Source organism: Phaseolus vulgaris, chromosome 3 (genome assembly GCF_051622355.1).
Source record: "Phaseolus vulgaris cultivar YP4 chromosome 3, ASM5162235v1, whole genome shotgun sequence".
Classification (NCBI taxonomy): Eukaryota; Viridiplantae; Streptophyta; class Magnoliopsida; order Fabales; family Fabaceae; genus Phaseolus; species Phaseolus vulgaris.
Window position 1 is genome coordinate 29520921 of NC_143500.1, and position 12163 is coordinate 29533083.

The window sequence follows — 12163 nt, forward strand, 5'->3', positions numbered from 1 at the left end:
ATGCTTCCAGAAGGAAATACATTACCCAATCAAAATAATGAGGCAAAAAAATACTTTGTCTGATGGGTATGGAATATAAAAAAATACATTCATGTCCTAACGATTGTATTTTATACAGAAATGAGTACGAAGATTTAAGAAGATGTCTTAGGTGTGGTTTGTCATGTTATAAGGTTAAAGTTGGTCAAAATGATGAAATTGATGAATTCACAAAGGAAGATCCTCCTGCTAAGGTTGTTTGGTATCTTCCAATAATTCCAAGGCTTAAGTGTTTGTTTGCAAATGCAGATGACTCTAAAAACCTTAGGTGGCATGAAGATAATAGAAAATGTGATAGACTACTTCGTCATTTAGTAGATTCTCTGCAGTGGAGGAATATTGATAAAGAATTTCCTTAATTTAGGAAAGAATAAAAAAACTTAAGACTTGGGATGACAACTAATGGAATGAATCCCTTTGGAAATTCAAGTAGTAATCATAGTTCATGGCCTATTTTATTAGTGATTTACAACTTACCTCCTGCTTTGTGTATGAAGTGCAAATACATGATATTATCTATGATGATCTCTGGTCCAAAACAACCTGGAAATGACATAATTGTTTATCTTAATCCATTGATTGAAGATTTGAAGTTATTGTGGAATGAATAGGTTGATGTGTTTGACGCGTTTAAGAATGAATCTTTCCGATTGCATGCAATGTTATTTTGTACTATCAATGACTTCCTTGCATATGGGAACTTGTCAGGTTATAGTGTGAAAGGCCATAGAGCATGTCCAATATGTGAAGACAAGACATCTTATGAGCAGCTGAAACATGGAAGAAAAATTGTGTATCTTGGGCATCGTAGATTTCTAAAGAAATACCATCTGTATTGTAGATTGAAAAAAGCTTTTAACGAATACCAAGAACATGACATTTGTCCCTCTCCCTTAAGTGGTGTTGAAATTTATGAAAAAATAAAAAATGTTAATGTGACTTCTGGAAAAATGAAGAAGAAGTAAACTATGAGTGAAATATGGAAGAACAAATCAATCTTTTTTTATCTTTCGTATTGGTATAAGTTAGATGTCAAACACTGTATATATGTAATGCACGTGGAAAAGAATGTGTGTGACAGTCTAATAGGAACACTTTTGAACATTTAAGGCAAAAAAAAGGATGGTGTGAATGCACGTATGGATTTGATTGAGATGAATATACAAGAGGAATTGGCACCGAGAGAAGTTTGTAAACGTACATACTTGCTTGCAGCGTGTTACACTTTGTCAAAGAAAGAGAAAACAAGTTTTTGTGAATGTCTTAAAGGTGTTAAGGTACCACAAGGCTACTCTTCAAATGTGAAGAGCCTTGTATCTATGAATGATTTGAAACTAATTGGCTTAAAGTCACATGATTGTCACGTTCTAAAGCAACAATTACTACCGGTGGCTATTCGTGGAATCTTACCAAAAAATGTTAGGCATACAATCACTCGACTATGTTCATTTTTCAATTCCATATGTAGTAAAGAGATTGACTCTTAGAAGTTGGATGAACTTGAAGAAGAAATAATTGTTATCTTGTGTCAACTCGAGATGTTTTTTCCTCCATCTTTTTTTGATATCATGGCACACTTGGTTGTTCATCTTGTAAGAGAAGTCATATTGTGTAGGCCAGTTTATATGCGATGGATGTATCCAATTGAACTATACATGAAGATTTTGAAGGGATATGTGAAGAATCAATGTCGTTCGGAAGCTTCTATTATTGAAAGATACATTTAAGAAGAATCTATTGAGTTTTGCTCCAAGTACTTGTTAAAAGCCAAATCTATAGGAGTTCCTGAAAAATGTTGCCACTCTCGTAGATTGATAAGTAAATCTTCAAAAGGTGTACATGTCATAAGAAAATCTAGAGAAGAGGTTCTGCGAGCACACTTGTATATCTTGAATAACACTGATGAGGTGTTACCATACTTAGATACACACAAAGACATTGTCAAATATAAAAATCCAAGACAATTAGAAAAATGGGTGTTAATTGAGCATAACAAAACTTTCATGTCATAATTTAAGCAACAAATAATGAATGATTTGCAAACTTTCTCAAGTTTGATGTTTTATGTTGTTCTGACTATGAAGTAAATGGTTGTTTGTTTTACGCAAAGTCTCGAGATGATAGGAGTACAGGCAGAGTCTATGCAGTTTTCAACTGCAAAAGATCAAAATTCTGTTGTGGGATCAATGCCTTATTATGGTGTCATAGTAGAGATTTAGGAAGTTAATTATACCAAGTTTACTGTACCTATTTTCAAATGCAAGTGGGTTGACAATAAGATTGGTGTCAAAGTTGATGAATCAGGAATGACTTTGGTTGACTTTCAAAAGATAGGTTATCATGACGAACCATTCATAATGACACATCAAGCTTCCCAAGTTTTCTATATCCAAGATCCTACATCTGAACACTGGTTTATTGTGTTACATGGAAAAAAAACAACATAATGACCCAAAAGATACAAACAATGACATTTGTGAGATTGAATCACTTACAAGAACGACCATCAATAAAAAGTACAAGGATGTTGTTGATGTTGTACAAGCAACTCGAAATGATCAGGACGAAGGAATATATATTTGTATGTGCATGTGATTCATGTTTAGTTTTACAATATATAATTTTTATTATATTTCATATTCTTGATGCTTATCATATTTGTTAGATAACAGGAACATGACAGATGATAAAGTTTCTCGTTCAAAAACTGGTAGAGGACCTACAAGATTAAAGAATATTTTTAAGAAGATAAATAAAGATGACAAAATACCATTGTCTATTGATGTCAACACTGGTGTGGCCACTGGGCCATATGCAAAGAAATTTAGGAGTTATCTCGGAGTACTGTCTCGTGAAAGAATCTCTATCTTACTAAGTCCTGGGATCACGTGACCGAGCACGAGAGAAACATGATTTGGCAAGATATTCTGGTATATAATTGTTTTTACTTTGTTCAATCTAAAGTTCTTTTATACTTTGTTCTTGTTTATGAACTAATTATCCTAAATAATGTAGACGCATTACAAGATCCCGAATGTGGAAACCTTGAAAGCGAAGGTTCTTTCTGATGTGGGTGTCAAGTTTCGTCAATTCAAATCAAAATTGACAATAAATTTTATATATGGGGAAAGGAAAGAAGAAAATACTTGTACAAAATATGCATCCGTTGATGAAGAAACTTGGCAACAGTATGTGCAGATTCAACAAACTGAAAAATGTAAGGTTAATATCAATTGTTATATTTCGATATAGTTTATATTAACATATTATTAAATTTTGAATGTTGATGATAGGATGTTCGGAACAAAGCAAAAGCTAGTCAGGCACATAATGATACCCCACACTTATTGTCCAATGGTGGTTGTAAGTTGTTAGAGTAGAAGATGCTTGAAGAAAAGATTAAAGCACATTTTACTTCCATTGAGGAAATGAATAATGTAGATTCTTTGAGGTCTCCATCCCCACCACCCCGACATGAGATGTGGAAGGGTGCCCGTATAAAGCCACCAGGGACATGGAGTTATATGTCTACAGAACAAACAATTGAACGAATTGTAAGAAATATGTTTTCTATGTGTTATTTTAAATTCAATGTGTTGAAGTTTGACAATTTATTTTCATTTGTTTTAGGATTCTTTTGTTGAGCAATCAACACAGGGGACTTTTAATCCATGTGGTCGCAAAGATATTCTTAATGTTACTCTCGGACGACCTAAGCACCCTGGACGTGTTCGTGAAGCTGGATATGGGGTTGGGATTCGGTCATACTTTGGCCTTCATCATATAGCAAGGAACAATCGTCCAATAAACCTAGCCCAGAGTATTTACTACAGTTACGTGAACAGATAAAGGTTGAGGTAACTCAAGAGCTTAGAGAAAGCTTAATGGAGGACTTTTATAAGCGGATGAAAAGGGAGTTTGAAAAGCGGTGAGAGGGTTTAGGACTCTCACAACAACCACCTATTATGGTAGAAGATGAACCACCTCCACCCCTATTAAGAAAGTCAACACTAAAGGGAATTGTTCAGCGGTTGATCTATCTGGAAATGACTTTGGCTCAACTAGCCAATGCGAGTTATATGTTGAGTATAATTCTTTGACCTGATTCGTTGCCCTAGGTAAGTGTTATGAAGGTCACGGTGGAGAAGGTCCTTTATGGTGATGTTGCAGTTCATGTGCCAACATTAGAGGTCATAATTGTAGGAAAGTTATTACATACTTTCGTTGCTTGGCCTAGACATCTCGTTAGACCTATAGACTCTACAGTATATTTTTGCACTAATACTAATAGGATTATATATCAGATATATTATATTCTAACTAATTTAAGTATTTGTTTGTTGATGAGTAGCAGGAACCTAAGACAAAACTGCCTCTGCGAAAGAAGAAAATATTCTCCATTGTGTTAGAATGGATGGCTTTAAACTAGAGGGGGGTGAATTGTTTAAAGAGGGTTTTCACAAACTTTTAAAACAAGAATGAAATTATCTCAAGAAACAATTGATAAGAAATTCAGTTTGCCAAAACAATAATAAAAAACAGCAGTACTAGAAAAACAATCGGTTGTTTCACAGAAACAATCGGTTGTTTATACCAGTAAACAACAAACAAAACTGAATTTAAAGAGTTAAGGATAGAGAGATTGCACACATATGTTTATACTGGTTCACTCCAAATCCAGAGCTACATCCAGTCTTCTCAGAAACCCTGAGGAAATCCACTAAGCAATCACAACTTGATCACTTACACCACAACCAAGAAAGTGACCTTGAACACCTCAAGACACACACTCTTTTTGGCCAACACACCAATACTAAGATTGCTGATCTTGAACCCCTCAAGAACATACGCCAATCTCAGCAAACACATAAACGAAAACTTGTTTCACATAGTACAAGGATTATACTTGTTACAGAAGATAATATGAAATCAATACAAGCAGAATCCTATTCCACAAACTTTCAGCAATCTCAGCTCTTTGAAAAACTCAAAAACTCTTAGCAAAAACTTGTAAAAGATTAATTCTCAAATATGTTTTTCTGAATATATTCAAAGATGTAGTTTGTTATCAAATCTTAACAAACTCTTAAATTGCATTAAAAGATTGGTCAAAGCATTTAATGACTGGAGCGAAAGCAGTTAAATCATTTAAAGCTCAGTCAAAGATAAAACAGTTTTTTTGTTATGGTCCCAAAACAAACAATCGGTTGTTTCCTCGAATCAATCGGTTGTTTTGGTTTTAACAGTTTCAACCATTTGAAAAACAGTTTTCAATCTTTTCTCAAAACATCTAAGTATAAACAATCGGTTGTTTCGACAAAACAATCGGTTGTTTTAACTTAGTTTGAAAATATTTTACTTTCACAAAGATTGAGAATGCCTATGCTTTAGATTCGATCAAGGGGTGGATTACAACACTCAAACTACCCCAGAACTAGACTAAACCAGCACAACAACAACAAGCACAGCCAAGGCTTCAACATCCTTCAAAGGGTTTGGATTCTTCAAAGCTTGAACACCACTTGGTTCAACAATCTCCCCCTATTTGATGAAGTCAAATCCCTAATGCTTGTGTTGTACCTGATTGAATCTGAAGCAGTTCCTGCAAGATACAGTTTTGAACAAAGCATAGAACTTCTGATATTTGGTTAGCACAAATATATAAAAAAAAACTCGGATCTAAATATCATAAACAAAATACTACTCATCCAAAATGTTTTAACAACTAAAAATATAAACACAGCAACATATATATCTCCCCTTATTTGTCTTCACAAATAGACAAAGAGAAGATATAAAACAAGATATTGTTTTGATTACATCAGAAATAAAGCAGCAACAACAGAAAGAAAGATAATTTAAAAAAACTAGATATAACCACCAAAAAACAATCGGTTGTTTCGATACTTCAACCGGTTGTTTTTCTTCATTCATCATCATCAGCAAACTGAAGATCAAAGATTTGATTCTAGACAGCTTCGATCTGTTCATCTAGAGTCATGAAGTGTGCATCCATGTTATCAAACCTATTGTCAATCCTCTGGAAATTGCTTACACAGGGATCATGAAGATTTCTTTGATTTTCCGCAAAGCTATCAGGCCTATTTACCATGAGTCTTTCAAAAGGAGACATGGTTTGCATCCTTTCTTCTTGATTTCCAGCACCAACACTAGGTCCAGCATCTTGATAATCTTCAGGTGGATCTTCATGTTGAACATCCATATCAACAGGCTCATCTTGTTCAAGATCAGCAGCACCACTAGATGAGGCACCAAGGTCACCATCCTTGCTAATCCATTTGCCACCTACTTTGGTAAAACCCATTTTGTTGAGTGATCCATTGTTCAACTCTTGAGTTGACTTGACCAACTCAGATGTTTCATCCTCAAGGTTCACTTCAAAATAGAGTAGAAATTTAGATACCAAAACAGCATATGGATAGTGATAGTCACTTAACCTCATAGCCTTTTGCATGTGCTCTTTGATTATGTGGATCCAATTGATTTTGATCTTCTTCATGATGCAGAAGATATATACCAGATCTTCCTCAGTAAGAACAGAATGATTACTCCCCCTTGGAGTTAAAATCCAAGTCACAATGAGAGCAAGCAATCTTTCATCAAGCTTTAAACCTCCAACCGAGCATGTTCTCACTTGAGCATGTTGATTCTTCAAGCAACTTTTGTAGTATTGGATTTTGTTAAAATCCTCCACTACTCCAAGGTCTCCCTTGTTGATTCTAAGGCCAGAGAACTTGAAACCAACAACAGCAGTCCATACTTCATGAGTTATCTCCATTTCTACACCTTTCACATGAGAAACTAAATTGTTTCCCTCAAACTTTAGATTTGTGTAGAACACCCTTACCAAATCTGGGTAAATGTTTCCTTTCATCTCTAGGAACTTTCTGATAGATTGATCCTTGAGCAGCCTTCTTACATTATCAAGCTTTTGACTTTTCAGCCAATCAAAGCAAACAACCTTGGGGTTGTTTATCTTTTTTATACTTGTTTCATACCTATATCTCTCAATAAGATCATTGTCTCCAGAAAACCAGCCTTCTAGCCTTCCTCCAGACCTTACAGCCCTGGATTTGACTCTCTTTGAGGTGGGAGGAGTTGATTCCATGATGGCAGAGAAGAAAACAGAGAAGAGCTCACTTCACAGATTTTTGCAAGAGATGTTGCAATTGGTTGTTCTTGTGGAAGAGATCAGCTGCACCAGATTTTATAGCAGAAAAAGAATCAATTAGCATTCAATGTTATGAGTGGGTACCTGATTTTCAGAGAGAGAGGACTTGACTCTGCCCTACACAGAAAATGTCAGAAAAAGTTGAAAATCACATGGTCTTCACATGTGATCTTTGACTAGTCATTAAGGCTCTTGAATTTCCAAGATTTTGGAATATATTCCTTTATGACTGTTGTAACTTCTCTCTGAATGTGATCAGCTTTCAACACAGATTCTTTGACCAAGATTCTCTTTTTGAATTGATCTGCAACGGATAGAAATTTAAAATAGCAATTAAAAAGATTTCTTCACAGTGCTGTCAAACCCAAAACAATCGGTTGTTTCGAAAAAACAATCGGTTGTTTCGAAAAAACAATCGGTTGTTTCGAAGAAACAATCGATTGTTTTTCTGCAGCAATTAAAACAGATTTTAAATTTTAACCATGAGTAGAAAGAGTTTAAAGCAGATGATATTAAGCATATTAAAAAGATTTTTAACCATGAGAAAGAACTTTAAAACACAAATTGAGAACAAATAAAGGAAAGTCTTATCCTTATGTTAATTCTTCAATGAGCCATGTGCTTTATAATCAAGAAGCCTTTTTTCACTATTGAGGTCCTTTGTTCAAATGCATAGCATTGATTCAGCTTTAATGATTGTCTTTTTCTTCCAAGAACTTGATGAAATGACTCAGTCCCTCCTATTTATTTAGATTTCCTGCACAAAAAGAATTCAAGCAACAAGATTTGGTCCCCTCACAAATTTGGGTCCATTTGGCTTTTCTTTGCTGTTAGAAACTTCACATTCCTTAGGAATCCACTTCATAAAGCCTCTTGGAACTGAATATTTCCTTATGTTGCAGAACCTAACATAATGACCTTTCTTCATGCAGTAAAAGCATGTAACAACCGATTGTTTCATCTTAACAATCGGTTGTTTTTCTGGCTTTCTTGAAAAACTTTTTGAAAACTTATCTTGTTTGTTTTGTGGATTAAAGCCTAAACCAGCCCTTCCAAAAACACAGTTTTGAGATGCCAAGACATTCTCAAAGTTAGATTTTCCTTTCGAAAGCTTATCCACAGTACTTACAAGATAGTGCACTTTCTTTTCAAGGTTTTCACAATTTTCACAAATGAGAGTGTCACACTTGCAATAAGAGTTTTTGAAATGTGTTTCTAATTTTTCAAAATCACTTTTTGCTTTTTCCAGATATTCTTCAAGTGATTTAACTCTCTTTTCAAGCCAACTGTTAAGATCTTTCAATCGGTTGTTTGAAAGAACCAATCTATTAGCTTCATCATGTGTTTCTTGAAAAGCTTCAAGCAATTCACTATAATTTTGTTCATTTAAAGAAGCACATGAAGTTACCTCACTTGAGCTGCAAGATTCATCATCATCTTCAGCAACCAAGCAGATGTTTGCTTTCTCATCTTCACTTGATGATGACACCTCATTTTCATCCCAAGCTATGTAAGCTCTTTTTGTCTTGCCTTTCTTTTCCTTGTAGCTAGGCTTTTTCTCCTTGCTCTTGTTTGGACAATTTTCCTTTATATGACCTTGCTCACCACAACCAAAACAAGTATAGTTATTGGAATTAAAATCATTGGATTTCTTGTTTCCATACCTATCTTTATTGTTGTCTTTGTTGCGGTTTCTCTTTAGGAATTTGCTGAACTTTCTTGACAGCAAGCTAAGGTTTTCCTCATCACTATCATCACTGGATTCTTGTTTTCCTTTATGCTTGGAAGCTTTTAAGGCTATGCTCCTTGTGTGTTTGTCTTCACTCTCTTGAACATTGAGTCTATTCATCTCTAACTCATGTTCCCTAAGCTTTCCAAACAAAGAAGCAACACTTAATGATGTTAGATCTTTAGATTCGGAAATAACAGTTACCTTGGGTTGCCATGCTCTATCAAGATATTTCAAGATCTTGATGTTCAGATCTTCTTTATCAAAGGTCTTGTCAAGACTCATAAGATGATTGATGATGTGCGTGAATCTTTTCTGCACCTCAGCAATTGTTTCTCCTTTAAGCATTCTGAACATCTCATACTCTTGGATTAGAGCATGCTTCCTAGCTCTCTTCACCTCATTTGTTCCTTCATGAGTGACTTCCAAGGTGTCCCACATTTCTTTTGATGATTTGCATTGAGAAACCCTAAAAAACTCATCAGAATTTAAAGCAGAGGTTATAATATTTTTGGCAATGCAATCGAATTTGGTCTTTTTGCTTTCTGCATCAGTCCATTGAGACCATGGCTTCTCAATGAAAGATCCATCTTTTTCAAACTTTGGGACAAAAGGACCATTTTCAATTGCATCCCAAATTCCTTTGTCAAGTGATTCCATAAATATTTTCATTCTCACTTTCCAAAATTGGTAGTTCAAACCACAAAACAGAGGTGGTCTGTTAATTGAAGCACCTTCCCCAAAAGGTAGTCTATCAACCATTTTAAAACAGTTTTAGGATCAACTTGAATAACTTTCAAGAACCAAGCTCTTGATGCCAATTGTTAGAATGGATGGCTTTAAACTAAAGGGGGATGAATTGTTTAAAGAGGGTTTTGGCAAAGTTTTAAAACAAGAATGAAATTATCTCAAGAAACAATTGATAAGAAATTCAGTTTGCCAAAACAACAATCAAAAACAGCAGTACCAGAAAAACAATCGGTTGTTTCACATAAACAATCGGTTGTTTATACCAGTAAACAACAAACAAAACTGAATTTAAAGAGTTAAGGATAGAGAGATTGCACACAGATGTTTATACTGGTTCACTCCAAATCCAGAGCTACATCCAGTCTTCTCAGAAACCCTGAGGAAATCCACTAAGCAATCACAACTTGATCACTTACACCACAACCAAGAAAGTGACCTTGAACACCTCAAGCCACACACTCTTCTTGGCCAACACACCAACACTAAGATTGCTGATCTTGAACCCCTCAAGAAAATACAGCCAATCTCAGCAAACACAGAAAAGAAAACTTGTTTCACAGAGTACAAGGATTATACTTGTTACAAAAGATAATCTGAAATAAATACAAGCAGAATCCTATTCCACAAACTTTGATCAATCACGAACTTTCAGCAATCTCAGCTCTTTGAAAAACTCAAAAACTCTTAGCAAAAATTTGTAAAAGATTAATTCTCAAATCTGTTTTTCTGAATATATTCAAAGATGTTAACAAACTCTTAAATTGCATTAAAAGATTGGTCAAAGCATTTAATGACTGAAGCGAAAGCAGTTAAATCATTTAAAGCTCAATCAAAGATAAAACAGTTTTTCTGTTACGGTCCCAAAACAAACAATCGGTTGTTTCCTCGAATCAATCGGTTGTTTTGGTTTTAACAGTTTCAACCATTTGAAAAACAGTTTTCAATCTTTTCTCAAAACATCTAAGTATAAACAATCGATTGTTTCGACAAAACAATCGGTTGTTTTAACTTAGTTTGAAAATATTTTACTTTCACAAAGATTGAGAATGCCTATGCTTTAGATTCGATCAAAGGGTGGATTACAACACTCAAACTACCCCAGAACTAGACTAAACCAGCACAGCAACAGCAAGCATAGTCAAGGCTTCAACATCCTTCAAAGGGTTTGGATTCTTCAAAGCTTGAACACCATTTGGTTCAATACATTGATGATCCTGTGGCGGCATTGGTGGAAGTTGTTACAACTTTAGATACAACCGTCTTAGAGGTTCCATGGGATGCCAATGTTTTTAGAAGGAATAATGATGTACCATTGTACTTTTACATGTCTAATTTGTTGGACCTTGCATCCTAAGATCAATAGATTAACATAACAGTTATGCAATTATGGATGATGTAAGTTCAAATATTAAAATCTTTATACTTTTGATTTATTAAATATATTAGTACTAACTTATTGAAATTTGGGTATCTTTGTGGATTATGCTTTGATGAGGGGAAACACGATATATATGGGTTTTTAGACCCTCAAGTCATTCAATTAATTGGAAACAAGAAGTCAGAAACACAAACATACATCACCACTTCCTTAAAGAATGGAGGAAAACGAATTTATTTTGTTCCATACATCCATGAGTATGTCCTTATTTATTAAATAAGTTATACTAAATTATTGACATAAGAGAACCTAACTGATTTGTTATATAGGTGTCATTGGCAACTATTGATCATATATGTTCAAGATCATACCACTGCATGGTTTTTCTCCTTGCATAAAACCCCCTACCTATTTTAAACACATTATAGATAGGTATGACAATTTCATTTAACATTTATTATTACTTATACATTATATATTGTTATGTATTCTAACATGAAATCTTATTATTTTAGTGCTTACTCTGGATATAACATGTTGAGTGGGACGACAAAGACTCACTTGGATGTACCTTAAGGTATTTAAAGTATATTTGTCAACTCAATTTAATGTGTCTCACTCATTCATTTAATACATTTATTTTCACATGCAGTCCAACAGGCAATACGGAAGTTATGAGTGCGGTTATCATGTTATGCAGTGGATGTTGACTATTGTGCGAGCTGCAATTAATAAAGGTTGGGATCAGGTAATACCTCAATACAATAAACACTTTAAAATTCGGGGTTTATTATTCATGCACTAATTCAAAAAATTTCAAATGTCATAGTTTTTCAACGACCAACATCCGTTAGATTCAGAAGCATTGGAGTATGTGAGAACAACGTGGTCAAAGTATTTTGTAACCATGTATAACACCTTAGGATAGATAAATCATTAGAATGACATCAAACTTTTTCATATATTAGCAAAACTTTTTCTAGAATGTTATAATTTGTTATATGTATTTTTCATATTTAAATTATGATTTTAAATGTTTTGATTTTCTAGAATTGGATATTTTATGCAAGTTTAA

The 12163-nt window shown here is 34.3% G+C and overlaps 1 pseudogene; it reads left to right on the forward strand.

Moving 5' to 3' along the window:
• LOC150028778 (uncharacterized) lies at nucleotides 1-12163 on the forward strand (annotated as a pseudogene).